Below are 17,480 nucleotides of genomic sequence, written 5' to 3'. Positions count from 1 at the left end.
CAAGAGAATTTAAAGATATAAATAAATGGAGACATATTCCATCTTCATGAATTGAAACAATATCATTAAGATGGCAGTCCTCCCCACACTGGCCAATAGTCTTTATCTAAATCCCAGCAGAACTGCAGTTGACAAGCCAATCCTAAAATGTACATAAGAATGTAAAAGACCTAGATTAGTCAAAACAATTTTTTAAAAGGAGAACAAACTTGAAGGACTCACACTACCTGCCTGATTTTAAAACTTCCTACAAAGCCATAATAATCAAGAAAATGTGGTACTGGCATAAAGATAGACATACAGATGATTGGAACAGAACTGAGAGTTCAGAAGTTAACCCTTATATTTATAGTCAATTGATTTTCAACAAAAGTGCCACAGTAGTTCTGTTGAAAAAGAATGGTCTTCAACAAATGTTGCTGAGACAACTGGATACCCATATGCAGAAACATGAACTTAGACCCTTACCTCATGACACACAAAAATTAACTCCCCAAATTAATTACAGGCTTAAAAGCAAAAACTATAAAACATTGTACAAAATCTTTGTGCCCTTGGGTTAGGTAAAGAGTTCTTAAATATTGTACAAAAAGCACACAGTATGATACCAAAAGAAGTAACTAATAAATTGAACTTTATCAAAATTTGAAATTTTGCTCTTCAAAAGATACTATTAAGAAAATAAAAAGACAAACCACAGTCTACGACAAAACATTTGCAAATCTATGTCTGATAAAGGATATTTATTTAGAATATATAAGGAACTCTTACAATTCAGTAAGTCAAAAACTCAATTAAAAAATGGGCAAAAGATTTTAATAGATATTTCACCAAAGACATTCAAATAATTAATAAGCACATGAAAACATATGTCTACCCAAAGACTTGCAGTCAGCGTTGGGATGCCCTGCTGTGCTTGAATGGACCTAAGCAGCACAGACTAATCTTGCATGAGTAGTTGTGGCAACAATAAGAACAACACTATTATGTAATCTAGTGATTCCTGGCAACTGTGCATCCTGCCCCAGCACAGGCTCTGCCATTTTCAAGGCAAACCGATGACCACTATGCTGTCTAAGCGTCACTCACTCAGTAGGTCAAATTCTCCCCAAGACCGGCCTCCCCAGCCACCTAGTAAGCTTCTCACCACCCCTGCATAACCTAGCCACTGTCTCACACTGTCCCAGGCGGCAGTGGCCTGAGCTGCCTAGCCGGTCATTCCTGAGAGGGTGCATCTTGGTTGGTTAAGACTGAGCACTCCTAAGTCTCCTGATCTCTGTCTTTGAAACAAAAAGCTATGTCATATCTCCCTGACAAGTCTTATAGGAGAAGAAAGGAGAGAGAAACAAGAGCATTTACTATGACTGGATGGAGCTCCATTGCTTGGACTTATAAAAAATCAGTGCAAAACCACAGTAGCCAAAGAGGAGGGAGAAATGCGGTTTACTGAGCTTTTACTGAGCTTTGCTGAAAAGAAGGAATTTCTCTCATGAGACAACTTGCTTGGAAATAGAAGAAGCTGAAGTTTAGACATGTGATTCTCATTACCAGCTATATCCTTTCAGACAGGAGGCAGATATAATTGGATCCATTTCTATTTTAATTATAATTCTTTGGCTTTAAAGAAATCACCAGTGGAAATCTGTGAGCCACCACAAAGGCTGCCATTTCAAATTCCCTGGATTTTAATGTGGCCTGGATCGCCTTCTGCAGGGCTGAGGCCGCCTGCCACAACTGATGTTTATTGTTACAGAACTAAAGTTTTCCCCAAACGAAAGATGGACTGATCCCTTCTCTCTCTCTTCCTCCCTCTCTCCCTTCCTTGTTCTATTTTTCCTTTTTAAGTAAAGAGAGAGATCTTTCAGATTTTGCTAACCCTTCCCCTTACGAAAAACAGGAGAGAGAAGGAAGCCTTTTGTGAAGAACAACAGCAGAAGTGGGTGCACACAGCTTCCTTTTGTTCCTCCCTGCTGCCCGGAGGGCTCTCCAACCTCTCTAGAGCCCCAGATTCAGGGGCAGTCACAAGTCTTGAGAAGTGCTTGAAACCGGAGGACTTATAAAGTCAAACAGTACAACCAACACTGTGAAACACCTGGACCGAAGGCTCACTGCAGCTGCTTCCTACCCACTTTCTTCCCATCAGTCTCTATCTCACAGATGTTTGTTCTTGGCAGAGCTGGAAGGGAGGCCTGGCAAGGTCAGTCCTGGTAAGCGCTGAGGGCAGCGCTGAGGCGCCCATGCAGCCTCTGAGAGGGTATCTAGGGTCCCTGTGTCTGTCTTCTGACATTGGCCCCAACAGGGCTGGTGGCTCACTGCACATGGCCCACATGTGACGAGGGCAGGACGAGCCTTTCTCTTGAAGCTGAGCAAATCAATTAATCAATTTAAGGAGCACAATCCACAAAACTGTGGTTGCAGCCACAGCTTTGTTTCACACTAAAATTCAGATAAAACAGTTGAGTGTGCTCCAATGTTCTGTTCACCCTAATTTGCCTTGCACTTAAATGTCTTACTCAAATTCACAATAATATAATTCAATAAGCCTTAAAAAGTCACTTTAGTGTGAAAGTAGAACAATATTTGGTTGCTTCTTTGGCTGGTTGGTTCCTTTAAGCAATACACAAGTAAAAGTGTGCGGTGTACGTGCGCGCACACACACACATACACATCAAGAACAAAGAACAAAGTACTGCTAGTTTAATAAAACTAAACATGAGAGTTGCACCACATTAATAACACAATTTTAGAATATGGAAAATGTGAGTGAGAAACCCCAGAGTGATAGTATTTGGAAATGGTTTTCAAATTAACCTCACAGTCAAGAGGTTCTACAAATGAACAATAAGCAGCAAGTGGAGCCCACTGTGTGAGTGTTGATGTGTCTCCAGTTTCCGGCAATCAGCTATCCTAAAGCAACGAAGGCTGCAGGTAAACCCTGGTTTACAAGAATGCAGTTCTTGCCCAGAAACGATGCCCAAGAGACAGATGTGAGTCAAACAAGTGTTTTTGTTCTTGGTTTTTGTTTTTGTTTTTGTTTTTAGTTTCTCCCTCTTCCATGCAAACCTGAATAAATCTGAAAAAACTAAGCCTGATATTTCCTAATGTTTCAAAAGAGGAGATAAAATGAAGTCATAAATCACCTCACTCCACAATATTTTCCCTTGGGTCTGCGTTCTTGTTCAGACGGGTATGCTTCACTGCATCTGAGTCCACGTGGCCTCTTTGTAAGCTGACTCACAGAGCAGGCACTGGGCTCCCCACGCTCATCCTGATGCTGTTCTCTCTCCAGCCCCTGGGTCTTCCTGACAAAGGCACCCTGGCAGCAAGTGCCAGCCACCTCATCGATGGGCCAAAGGCCAATTATTATCACTGGTTTACATTCCTATAATTTTAAAAATTTCCACAGTGACTTTTCCCATCACAACTAAATCCCTGTTTAGAGAGAAAAAGGAAGTACCTCACAATCACCCTTTTTCAAATACACGCAGCCAAAGCTGGCAAACCATGAAAGGGGTTTCTCAGTTTCCCTTGGATCTTTCAGATCTCTTTTCCTCGTAATAGGGATACTGGAAGCTTTTTCCCCGACGCCTCTCATGCAGAACTTGAATTCCTTCCCTCATGGTTTTCCAGATACCGTTATTACCTGCTTCCCCTGAACGCTGTCCCCAACCATATACTAACTAAGGAGGAGCTTGTGGCAGGCCAAAAAATGGCCCCCTAAAGATGTCCACACCCCAGCTCCTGGGACCTGTGATTATCTTAGGTTACATGGGAAAGCAGAATTCGAGTTGCAGATGAAACTAAATTGATAGTCAGCTGACCTTAAAGTAGGGAGATTATCTTGGATTATCCTGGTGGGCCCAATGTTGTCTCCAGGGTCCTTAAAAGTAGAACTGAGAAACAGAGGAGAGAGAGTCAGAGAGGGAGCTGTAACTGCAAAATTAAAAATGGTCAGAGCCATGCAACATTTCTGGCTTTGAAGATGGAGGAAAGGGGCTGTGAGCCAAGGAGTGTGGGCGCCTCTAGAAACTGGAAAAGTCAAGGGAACAGATTCTCCCCCAGAGCTCCAGAAAGGAATGAAGACCTACAACACCTTTACTGTAGCTCAGATACTGATTTTTGGACTTCTGACCTCCAAAACTGCAAGGTAAGGTAATAAACTTGTGTTGTTTTCAGTCACTAAAGTTATGGTTGTTACAGCAGCCACAGGAGACTAACACAGGGTTGAATCCTTCACTCCTAGCCTTTCCCTTGTAATTCCACCTTGCAGCCTCCTGCCTAATGGTCCATCTCAAATTATTAGTAATTTTATTAGGTGGTTAGGTGGAAACTAAGTAACACACTCCTAAATGACCCACGAATCAAAAAGAAATAAAACAGAAAGCTGGAAATTATTTTTGAAGAGAACGAAAATGGAAGCATAACATATCATAATGTGTAGGATGCTGCAATAGGAGTAATTAGATGCACTAATTACCAGATATTAGTGCTAAATATTAGAAAAGGAGAAATGTCTCAAATGAATTATGACAGCTTCCAACTTAAGCAATTGCAAAAATTCAGGCAAATTAAACTCAAAGTAAGCAGAAGAAAGGAAATAATGAAGGTCAAAGTAGAAATCAATAAAATAAAAAAAAGTAAAACAATAAAGAAAATCAATGAATCTGCAAGCTGATTCTCTGATAATGTTAATTGATAGACCTCTAGTCAGACTGATCAGGGGAAGTGGAGAGAAGACACAAATTATCAATACCAGGAAAAAGTAAGGTGACTTAGTATAAATTTTACAGATAGTAAAAGGATGATAAAGGGATATTAGGATATAGCACAGGGAAATATATACAAGATCTTGTGGTAACTCACAGAGAAAAAAAATGTGACAATGAATATATATATGCTCATGTATAACTGAAAAATTGTGCTCTTCACTGGAATTTGACACAACATTGTAAAATGATTATAACTCAATAAAAAATGTTAAAAAATTTTTTTAAAAAGGAATATTAGGAAAACATTCTGCTTATAAATTTGAAAACTGATGAAATGGGCAAATTAATTGAAAGACAAAAACTACCAAAGCTTAAGAAATAGCTCTATATTTATTAAATAAATTAAATTTGAAGTTTAAAACCTTCCCACACAAAAAATTCCAGGCCCAGATGGCTTCACTTGTAAATTCTAACAAACACTGTGGAAGAAATAATACCAATTCTACACAAACACTTCCAAAAAAAAATTAATGTGGAATATTTCTCAATACATTCCTAAGAGGCCAGCACTACTTGATATCATATGATTCAAGGACATAAGAAGGAAACCTACGGACCAATATCTTTAACAAAATTTTAGCAAATCAAATCCAACTATGTATAAAGTGAAATAGAAAACAAGCAAGAGGAGCTTATCCCAGGAATGCAGGGTTGACTTAACATTTGCAAATTAATGTAATTTACCATATTAACAAACTAAAAAAGCAAAACCATATATGATCATCTCAATAGATATAGAAAAAGCATTAGACAAAATCCACCGTCCACTAAAAAAAAAAAAATCCTCTCAGAAAACTAGGAATAGAAGAGAAATTCTTTAACCTGATAAAGGACATCTGTGAAAGACTTACAGCTAACATTATACTTAATGGTAAAAGACTGAATGCTTTCCTCTTAAGATCAGGAACAAGGTAAGGACACTGGATTTTGTATAGGAGCTTATGGCCAATGCAGGAAGCAAGAAAAAGAAACAAAAGAAAACAAAAATAAATTATATTTCTTTATACTAGTAATGAACAATCAAATTGAAATTAAAACAATGTCATTTCAAAAATATAAAATACTTCAGTTAGATAAAACCTGACAAAAGATGTGAAAGATCTGTACAATGAAAAATACAAAATAATGCTGAAAGATCTAAATAAATGGAGATATATATCTTGTTCAGCAGACAGAAGACGAAATATAGTTAAGGTGTCAGTTCACTCCAAATTGATCCATGGAGTCAACAGAATCTCAGCCAAAATTCTAGTATTATTTTTATGAAAATTGACAAGTTGTTTCTAAAATTCATATGGGAATGCAAAGACCTGAAATATTCAAATGAGTTTGAAAAAGAAGAGAAAAATTGAGAGCTAACGCTCCCAGATTTCAAGATTATAAAGGACAGTAATCAGAACACTGTTGTGTTGGCATAGCAGCAAACAATTGGATCAAGGACCTAACAGACAGACAAAATATAAGTACAGACACACACATACATGGACAATAGATTTTCAAGGAAATTTTTTTGTATTTTTTAACTAAGACTTTTACAGTAAAATTGAATGAAAAATACAGAGATTTCCCATATACCTCCCACACCCGTAAATGCCTTCCTCATTATCATCACCCCCCACCAGAATGGTATAATGGTTACAATTAGTGAACGACTATTGACATATCAATCACTCAAAGTCCATAGTTTACATTACGGTTCACTCTTGGTGTTGTACATTCTACTGGTTTGGACAAATGTATAATGACATGTATCCATTGTTATGGTATTTTTCCATACAAAATATTTCCATAGTCCTAAAAATCCTCTGTGCTCTGCTTATTCCCCTATCCTCCCAACAAATATAATCCAGTAGAGAAAGGATAGTCTTTTCTACAAATGGTCCAGCAGCAATTGGCTAGGCACATGAAAACAAATGCACTTCTATCCATATCTCACACTATATACAAACATTAACTCGAAATGGATCATTGATTGTAGGAGGCAGAATTATGTACCCCAAGACGATTCCATACCCTAATCCCCAGGACTCTGAATATCTTACATAGCAAAAGGACCTTTAAAGATATAATTAAGGTTACTAATCAGTTGACCTTAAAACTGGGGAGATTACCATGGATTATCCAGGTGGGCCCAATGTAATCACATAGACTTTTAAAAGCATAAGAGAAAGGCAGAAGGGGAAGTCGGAGAGATTCAAAGCATATGAAGGAATCAACGTGCCATTGCAGGTTTGAAGATGGAGGGGCCACGTGAGAAGAAATGTGGACAGCCTTGAACTGATGAGAAAAAGGCTCCTTGCGAACAACAGGCAAAAAACAGGTCTCTCAGTCCTACAACTGTAATTGAAATGTGCCCAAAACTACACTTTGCAAGCCCGAGATGGGAACTGGAGCCCTGACTAATATTTTGACTTTAGCTCAGAGAACCCAGCCATGCTGTGCTAGACTTCTAACCAACAGAAACTGTAAGACAACAAATTTCTGTTGTTTTAAGCCACTACATTTGTGGTAACCTGTTATGCAGCAATAAAAAACTAAACATAGACCTAAATGTAAAGCTTGAAACAACAGACCTGCTAGAAGCTCTAGAAAAAAATCTTTATAAACAAATTAGGTGAAGATTTCTTATATACAATTTCTTTATATAAGAACATGATCAATAAAATAACAATTTGATAAATTAGATCTATTCAATAAAACTCCTGCTCTTCCAAAGACTCTTATGAGATTGAAAAGACAAGTGAGAGTCTGGGAGAAAATATTTGCAAACTACCTATCTGACAAAGGACTGCTATCTGAAATATATAAAAACTCTCAAAGTACAATGAAAAAGATTTTTAATAGGCAAAAGATTTGAACACACAGTTCTCTGAATAGAGTGTAGGATGGCAATAAGGCAGATGAAAAGATGTCCAATACCTTTGGGAAATTAATTAGGGAAATGCAAATTAAAACCATCTATATACCTACTAGAATGGCTAAAATTGCGAAGACTGACCATACCAACTGTTGGCAAAGATATGGAAGAAATAGAACTTTTAGAGTTCACGTGGACTGATTAAGACAGCACAGGTTTATAAGGAGTGTCTCTGCCCTTGTGGAGAAAGAAAGGGCAAGGTTAGGACTAAAAAAGTGTGGTGCTTAGAAAATGAGAAAATAATCCAAAAGGTCGGCCACGTGGAAACAACTTTGAAAGGGAACTTCTTTATTTTCTCTTCCCTCCCTGCTTTACTGTCTCGCTCTGGCTCCAGAGGAACAAATCAAAGAGGAAATAAGATTCATTGCAATTGGATTATCTTAAAATGGTAATTTAATAATATTTCCTCTCAAGGGAGTGAAAGTACAGTGCAGGCTGAAGCTGGCACTTTTCTAAATTTCATTTCACTCATAGTAAAGTAGCAAGAGACAGCATGATTTATGCCTGTACCAGGAAAATGTGAGAAAGACTTTTAGCAGTAGTATCCTACCAGGAAAGCAGGCAAGGATGCCACAAAACACCTTCAGTATTTCCCATCACCTGTAGGATGAGATCATTCACCATCTTGCTCCCACTGGCCGTTTCCAGTCTCAGTTTCTATCCCACCCTTAGTAATGGGTGCTCAACTTCACCCTAACAGACTGACTCACTGTTCCACCAATGGACCTTGAGATTTCCTGACCACCTGCCTGGGAAATACCCCTTGCTAATGCCTCGAGAGTGGCTGCTCTGAACTTACCCATCTCCTGTAATCCTGTCGTCTTTCTCTTGTCCTAAGTTAATGTCCCATTTATGAACTGCTAGACCATTTGTTTCCTACACTATCCTCTGGCAGATAGCTATTTTCTTTCAGCATTTTGAAGATATCATTTCACTGTCTTCCATATTTCACTGTTTCTGTTTAGAAGTCAGCTATTAGTGTATGACTTCATATCTTTAATAAATTTTTTAAAATTCTTAACTATTAACTCTTCAAATACTGCTTCTGCCCCACTCATCCTCTCCTCTCCTTACAAGACTCCCTTCTGTAACTTTCCCATCTCTCACCTTCACTTCTCAATTCTGGATATTGTCTTGTAAGCCATCAAAAATTCATTATTTCTCTCTCCAGCTCTCTATTCCATTGTTAAACCCATCCACTGAGTTACTGATTTGATCTCTTTGAGTTTTCTTTTGAAGATGTTCAATAAATGTCAATGAGTTGAATAGAGGTTACCAGTTAAACTCTACAATGCCTCAGATGTAAAAACATGTAGAAAAACACCCACAAATGAACATTTACAATGTCTTTTCCACATACTTCTTTAATTAATATGCTTATTGTTTTGTAACATTTATATCTGTTTTCATCTATTTTCTAAGATCTTTGGCACTTTTATGGAATAAAATGTATTTCCCAAAATGGAACCCTACTTTGTAAAAGTGCATATACAAGGGTACCTCTAACGGTTTAACTTGTGATTGTTTCCTGGGAACCAGTAAGGTCCAACGTCAGAAACCTTGCACATAGAGATGAGTATGGGAAAGTGGACAACAAAACATTCTCTCTCTTTTTTACAGTTTGTATCTCTGTCAAAATACTCAGTTTCATCTTTCACCTCTCCATGAACACAACAAGTGTAATTATTTTTAAGGCTAAGTTTTATAACTTCATTCTCTAGATCACCTGTGGGTCTGTGGTTTCTGCTGGTTCTTATTTATATTGCCTTGTTTCCTTCTATGCCTGGTTAGTATCTTTTTTTTTCAGGTGAAATTCATATGACATCAAAATAACCACTCTAAGGTGTGTGATTCAGTGGCATTTAGCACAATCACAACAGTGTGCAATCACTTCCTCTATTTAGTTCCCAAATGTTTTCATCACCCTAACAGAAAACCCTGTACCAGTTAAGCAGTCGCTTCCCATTTCCCCTAGCCCTGGGCAACTACCAATTTGCCTTCTGTCTCTAAGTATGTCCTTTTATTAAATGGCTTTCTTGTAGGCAGCATGCAGTTGGGTCTCGCTATGCTTGAGTCCCTTTTGCTGTACTGTCACCTGAAAATTCTAAAAGCAGTAAGCTGGGGCAATGCTTTGTTTCCCTTATCTCAGAGATCACTGTCTTTTGTTGCCTGATATCCAGGGGCTTGAAAACCACTGTTTCATATACTGCACCCATTTTTTTTTTTAATTTTCTCTCTCTCTTTGTTGTTGTTGTTTCAGGCAGGAAGGTAGAGTCTCTGTTACTCCCCCTTGACTAGGAGCACAATTCTGCTGCCTTTTAAAAACATAATTTATGGGCTTTAGTTTAGCAGTTAAATTCATTCTATTCAATTTTAATGTTAATTAACTAATTCAATTTTAATTTTTGTTCTTCTGAGGCATGATGTCATTTAATCATATTTGAACCAGTCCTGATATTCACCATGCTGGACTCCTCCGGTAGCTTGTATTGTACAAAAGACGCCCATTTCACCTCAGTTAACCTCCCTTGCTTGTAACCAGCAAATGCCAGTCTCCACACCCTTTTTTCCCTGGGAGCTGGCACAAACAGCATGTGTTTATGAACTGCTGAAGGTGTTCCTAGTCATCAGATACTCTCTGACTTTAGCTGGCCTCTCCCCTAAAATTGGGATCAGCACTCCTACCAACCCCTAGGATGTCCATAGACCTTTTGGAGTCTGGGCAAGCCTCTCAGAGCTCTGGTTGCGGAGGGGATTGATACTTGTTTTAAAACCCAACATAAAGCAGGGAGGGTATAGCTCCATGCTTAGCATGCATGAGGTCCTGGGTTCAATCCCTAATACTTCCATTGAAAAAATAAATAAATAAACCTAATTAACTCTCCCCCTGCAAACACACACACACACACACACACACACACACACACACACACACACACACACACAGAGTTAACTTTCAGGTGTTGGTAGATTTTTGTAAATAATTTCCATTTACATGAAGATTTTTCTGAGTTATTTTCTCCTCTTTCCTCATTCTTGATTTTTTTTCCCCAGTAGGTTGCAGTGCTTCTAAATAATCCAGAGTTGTCCAATTCCAGCCCAGACTGTCCTGGGGTGGAACTTTGTCTCAGAATCACTGGCGCTATAATATACGTGTGATCAGCTGCCATCACAGTCTTGTCAGAGGCAGAACTCCCTGATTGTCCCTACTTACAGGCTAAATATCACATTGGCTTTAATGCTACAATCAAGGAATATTTAAACAAAAAGCAGGCTTTTCGTCATGCTCAGACCTCACCCATCATAAAAACACCTTCCCTGCTGTTATTGCCTCATCTCTCCCTGCCCTTTCTCAGCCAGAGTTCTTGAAAGAACTGTCTGCACTTGCTCCTTCCATTTCCTCACACCCGGCCCAACTGCAATCAGCCGTCTACTCCACACCCCAACCCCCGCCTTCCTGAGTGTCTCTCCCCCAGCTCCTGCAACCGCCCTTCAGGTCTCCTCCTGCTTGCACAGGCAGCACCTGATACCACACACCCACATCCTTCTCTTCCTCTGCTGTCTGCTACCCCTCCACTCTTTCTGCCCCTCCTTTTGTCCCCCCCCCCATTTTGATGATGGTCCTGGGGGCTTTGTCCCCAAACCTTCTCTTTTTCTAGAAGAATCCATGGGTTCCTGTGACTTTGATGACCCCACCCCGATGGAGAGTTAGGGATGAAGAATAAAGATTTTGTAAGTTTTCCTCCCCAACAATCTGCTGGGGGAGGAGAATTAAGTCAGCTGGAGGAGAGTGGAGATGCTAAGGACATGCCTGCTGCAACCAGGTGTGGCACCTAAACGCTGACAAGTCAGCATCACTTGTGGATCCAGAAGAGGGGAGATGCAAGGCAAGATGTTTCCACAGACAAATTATTATAACATTTGATATTTCAAGCAAGCACAGAGCAGTATATCAACCTGGAATGCTGAATGCAGCTTTGCTGTCTCAAAGTACTAAGAGAAGTATGGTTTACATGGGGGGAAAGGACCATTCAGATGTGTTTGTTCCATTCTGTTTTACACATGTGTACGTGGTACAGAGAAGTGACAGAAGACACTACCCTTCTGTGGCTGCTGATTCAAACACCAGAACCACGTAACACCATATAACCATGATTATATCCAATTTTCAGTCCAGCCCGGAAAGCTCCTTTCCTGCTAAGACACCTCTCCTTCCCAGCTGAGCTTGCAGCTGCCTTCCCCAGGAAACCTGCCACCACCCCACTAGCCCCTTGCACAGCAATGCCTAGTTGTTCACGCTTCCTTCTGCTATGACTCAAGGGTCTCGTACAAACATTTCTTCAGCTGGTCTGCAGGCTTCTTAAAGACAGGGTTTGTCCCTCCGGGCATCCAGCAAAGCCCCCAGTGAGTATCTGTCAACTGGAGCTTGTCTGTAAACTCAAAACTCCTGTGGGAGGGCTGGGATTCCTGCAGGGGTGGCGCTGGGAGGCCTTTGGCCACTCACCCCAACCTCAGCCACCCCTGTCAGCCACAATGAGCCACTGGAGAAGCCTGATGTGGCACTTTGCCAGCCCCTGCACTTGGCAAATAATTCTCTATTCCCAGTGAAGGAGAGGGCTGAGGAGAAGCACGTCAGGCCATCATGCCTCACTCACTCTGCAGCCAACCCATCCCAAGAGTCCTTGAGGGGCATTAGTGATGACAGTGGGGCGGGGGGTAAGGAGCGGTCTGCCTGGACTGGGTCCAGGTAATGATCCAGGCCCCGGCCACTTGGTCAGCTCAGGCTGTGTGTGTGTGTGTGTGTGTATGTCTGTGTCTGTGTGCCTATGTGTCTATGTGACTATGTGTGGAAAGGACCAGAGCTTAATAACTGGAGTATTACACTGCAGAATTCCAGTCATTCCAAACATCCAAATACATTTCTAATCCATTTCTCTTCCCCTGACATTGACCTTATGCCCCAAGACTTTACCACCCGTGAAATCTTCTTGTGCCTGACTTGCACTCACCTCATTCTACAGCGACTGTAGCACCTGCCTGACCGACCTGGTCCTCTCCCTCCTGCCCTGTCAGTTCTATACCATGAATGAGCCACTGCACCCTGGCTTCTCAGTCCTCCATCATCTCAACAATCATCCTCTCCCTACACCTTAGCACCCACAGCCTAACTCCAGATCTTATTTTCACAAATGAAAGCCCCACTTTCAGGAACTTGCTGGGAAGCCTGCTGTTCTGGGACCTCCATCTCCCGTGGCTCTCGCTCTCTGCAGATCCTGGCTCCAACACCTGGACCCACAGGACCCTGTCTGCAGGGCCAGTGTCACACTTTCTTTCTCATCCGGCTTAGACTATCTGTGGTCCAGCACATCACCACTTGCCTTCTGATTCTCTTCTTGGACTCTTTCTCTACACTGGGGTAAAACCCCAGTGCTGGTTAACCAGAACCATCCAGCCATCGGACGCAAGGAGCAGGTATCAAAGGGACAGGGATGTCACAAATCTCAAATGAGCACCAGCCCTGCCAGCCAGGCTCTCTGCACTCCTTGGTCAGGTCGCATCCATTCCCTCTGAATAGTCTCCTTCACCCTCTCTTTACTCTCCATCCTATCTCAAGCTCTGCAGAGATCCCCTGCTTCCAGGGGTAGTGAAAAGCCCTCTGTTCCTAGGAGTGGGGCAGGAACCCTCCTGGGCACAGAATCCTGCCCTAGAATAAAGTTCACAGCTGCTGTCACCCCTTGTGATCACTCCACTGAACACCTAACTCTGGCATGGGTTGTCAGCCTGGCTTTTATATGAAGCAAATGGGCTTCATGGAGATGGGCTCAGAGAACACTTTCCCCGCGGTAGGGCTACTTCTTCCCTGCCTCTTAGAGACGCACTCTGGCAGCTCTTCAGCCTTTTCTGGTTACTTATGAGTAACAAAAGATCCTCCAGTCACTGCAAGTTCAGTAATTAAAGTATGGTGTCCAGCATAATAATAATAAACTTCAAACTTCATATTTGGTCTGGGTTTCCCATCCTCTGCCATGACACCTGCAGGGGGAAAGGTCCTGATACATTTCTCTTTTCTCTCCAATTTGTTTTATGACTTTCGCTCCAGGATAGACCTCACTCAGGATAGAAGCGCAGGTGGAGCAGAAGTCCTCATACAACTTGGAATTCCATGATGCTCTGGCATCAGCCCTCTCCATGAAGCACTTTCCTCCCTGAGGTACTTCTGTGGGTTTTTCTAAGACCTCCTATTCTCTGGGGATCTCTTTCCACCCTGTCGCTCAAGACCTTTCCTCAGTCTAATGGAGCCTCAGAACTTATTCTGTCGTGGGGTTCTGCCCTTCAGGCAGCCTTCTTGGTTGGGATATAAATCGACCCCATTCCAGCTTTCTCGCTTGAGTGGCCCAAGCCTGGTCCTTGAGAAACACCATGCATTCCCTCAGCCTCTGGAGGCTGTGGGAGCATCGGCCCCTCCTGTGCATCCCTGCCTCCTCTCCCTAAACACAGGCTAGAACCAGCATGCCCACGGCTCTCTCCAACATCCCCTCATCTGCAGCCTTTCATCAGCCTCTTAAACCTCTTTGCTGGGCCAGAGGTAGGAAGTCAGCGGGGGTCATAAGACCAGTTTTGGGAAACCTTTGTAAGCAGTCTTGATCGTCACTTGGAACGAACTGGGCCAATGCTGACGCTAGCCTGTTCTCAATCCCACACGTCCTGCAGGTGCAATGTGTGGAGGGTTCACTTGTGACTGCTGTTGTTCTAAAGCAGGAAGGTGGGAACACCAGGAAATAGAAATGTCTTAAAGGGGAATGGGCAACCTAACCAGTTTAACACATCAGTGAAGGTTTTCAGCCTCCCCTCAGGCCCCATTGCAGGCTGTATTAGATTTTGCTCTAGAAGAGAGATAAAAACATTTATATACACCTGGGGGGGTGTCATAGCAACCAATATGGCATCCTTTGGCCCATATTCACATCTAGAAACCTGAATGTGAGCACAGGCGGTGATGACTCCTCTGGTTTGGCTGGGGATGCCACTTGCCTGGGGCTGACTCCCCAGATGGTAAAGCCACTGCACCCAGAACCGAAACCATGTGCTCTTTCAGAGAGGAATTTAGTACAAAGAGCTGTTGACTGAGGTGTTGCAGGGCTGGGGTGGGGTCGGGGAAAAGCAGACGAGGGAAGCTGTAAGGACTGAGTTACAGAACATGCCCCGAATGTGTGGCAAATCATATTTGACAAACTCAGAGGAAAGGGCTTGAAGAAGCGTCTTGGAGACTATCCAGGCTCTCCTTGGCAATCTCACTTGAGTTGCACAGGTGAAGAAATAATAGCAATAATAGTAATAGCTACATTTTTTTTAATATTTCCTTTTAGTGCAAAGGTTTTCCTAGATGCTTAGGAAATACTACCTCATTTATTGTTAGCTCATTTATTTCTCAGGGCAGTCCTATGGGGTAATTGCTCTCACTGGCTTTATTTTACAGATGAGGAGACTGAGACTCTGAGAGGTACGTTCACCTGCCCAGGTGCCCTGGCCAGGAAGGGCAGCACCAGGGGGCGGGCCTGTGATCACGACCCCTCGTCTGGCATAATTTCCATCACACCGTCACACGGCACGGCAGACAAGCTCACCTGGAACCAGGTGTAGGTTCAGAAAGGGCAGTGCAGACCTTTCCACATTTCAAGTTCAGAGTCCATAAGCAGTGCTATTGCTTCTGAAATATTAGATTGAAATGCCGAGGGTACAGCATGAAGTTCAGGCCACAGAAATAAAATCTAAGCTGTGAAAAGAGTTTCAGTCATATTCAGCAGGGCCCCAGGGGTCCTGAGAGTCAGTCCTTTTCCAGGCCTCGAGAGAGGGCGCTGACAGATGTGAGACCAGGGGGAAGAAGGATGGGCATCCTGGTTGGGGGGGAGGGAGGGAGGACCAGGAGAGGAGAGGAGGCCTAGAGACCAAGGAGCAAACCCTCAGATAAGCGGGGAAAGTCTGAAAGAAAATACCAGTCCCTAAGAGGAAAGGGCCCTGGACAAGCGAAAAAACCTGTGTGAGAAGAGGGTGTGATACACCGAAGAAGGTCATGGAGGGGGCAAGGTGGGGGCGGAGGGATGTGTATGTGAAGGTCACGGGGCCTTGAGGGAACAGAGCAGACTGCAAGGAACAAAGAAGGGAGGACTAACCTCGGAAACTGCCCCGTGTTTGCAGACAGTGTTGGCTACGAGCCTTCACCCCTGCCATCAGAGCCCCTGAGTCGGCTGGTGTATACATTCCTGCACTCCCACCGCCGCCCTGGGCCCTCAGGGCTCCCACAGCACATCCCTCCACGCGCCCTCCCTCCCGTCCCACTGCCTCATCCAAATGCATCCCTGCCAACCATGCCAGCCTCTCAGAAGGAACATTGCAACTCGTCACCTCGGGACTCCTTGGGTCCCTAGCACGCCCTCCAAATGTATCACTCTTGTTCCCTCTGTGACCCCACGAGGCTACGAGTGCTTTAAATCATGACTTCTTTATCTGGATATCCCTCTAACAGCTCCCTGACCTCAAAGACAATTGTTTAGATGTTAACAGTAGCAGTTTGTCAACTCTATCAAAATGGAAGGGGTAGTCCCTTGGTCACAGCCAGAAGCCCTCGCTGAAACAATGGACTTGAAAACCTTATTCACCTTGCGCCCTCTTGTGGAGAGGAAGGCAAAGAACACTATTAATTATCTTGGAAGATGGAGATTTAGATCTTTCCCTATCAGCACCACCTCCTCCTCTAATTGTAGTGATAATATAATCTTAATGAATTAAAATATATTTAAATATAAATATACTTTTCAATATTTAATCTTAAATTAACATTCTATATTTGTATATAAGTACTCTAAATATAGTTATAATACAATATTAATGAATAATCTTTACCATAAGCATAAGGAATACAGTCAATAATATGGTAATAACTTTGTACAGCGACAGATGGTTACTAGATCTATTGTGGTAATCATTTCTTAATGTATATAAATGTCAAAACACTATGTAGTACACCTAAAGCCAAAAAATGTTAGCCAGGAGGTGAAGAAAAGGGAGCCCTCGTATACTGTTGGTTGGAATGTAAATTAGTGCAGCCACTGTGGAAAACAGTATGGCGGTTTCTCAAAAAAATTAAAAACAGAACTACCATATGATCCAGCAATTCCACTCCTGGGTATATATCCAAAAAAAATTCCAAAATATTAATTTGAAAAGATTCATGCACCCCAATGTTCATGGCAGTATTATTTAAAATTGCCAAAATATGGAAGCAAATTAAGTGTCCATCAACAGATGAATGGATAAAGAAGATGTGATATATATAGAGAGATATACATAGATACATATATATGTAGTGGAATACTACTCAGTCATAAAAATGAATGAAAATTTGCCATTTGCAACAATATGGATGGACTTGGAGGGTATTAATGCTAAGTGAAATAAGTCAGACAGAGAAAGACAAATACCATATGATATCACTTACATGTGGAATGTAAAAAATACAACAAACTGGTGAATATAACAAAAAAAACCAGACTTACAAATATAGAGAACAAACTAGAGGTTCCATTTGAGATAGGGAAGGAGGGAGAGACAATATAGGGAATTGAGGATTAAGAGGTACAAACCATTATGACAAAATAAGTTACAAGGGTATTGTACAACACAGGGAATATAGCCAATATTTTATAATAACTATATATGAAATATAACCTTTAAAAGTTGTGAATCACCATATTGTACATCTGTAACATACAATATTGTGCATCAACTATATTTCA

At 41.8% G+C, this 17,480-nt stretch overlaps 1 long non-coding RNA gene across 1 annotated transcript in view; it reads right to left on the bottom strand.

Moving 5' to 3' along the window:
- LOC105062806 (uncharacterized) overlaps nt 1-17,480 on the bottom strand; it is a 49,386-nt gene that overhangs the window by 25,381 nt on the left and 6,525 nt on the right. The gene's annotated exons all lie outside the window — the stretch shown is intronic.

This window comes from Camelus bactrianus, chromosome 24 (genome assembly GCF_048773025.1).
Source record: "Camelus bactrianus isolate YW-2024 breed Bactrian camel chromosome 24, ASM4877302v1, whole genome shotgun sequence".
NCBI lineage: Eukaryota > Metazoa > Chordata > Mammalia > Artiodactyla > Camelidae > Camelus > Camelus bactrianus.
The sequence above is the reverse complement of the archived record's forward strand: the minus strand, read 5'-3'. Positions and strand labels throughout refer to the sequence as shown.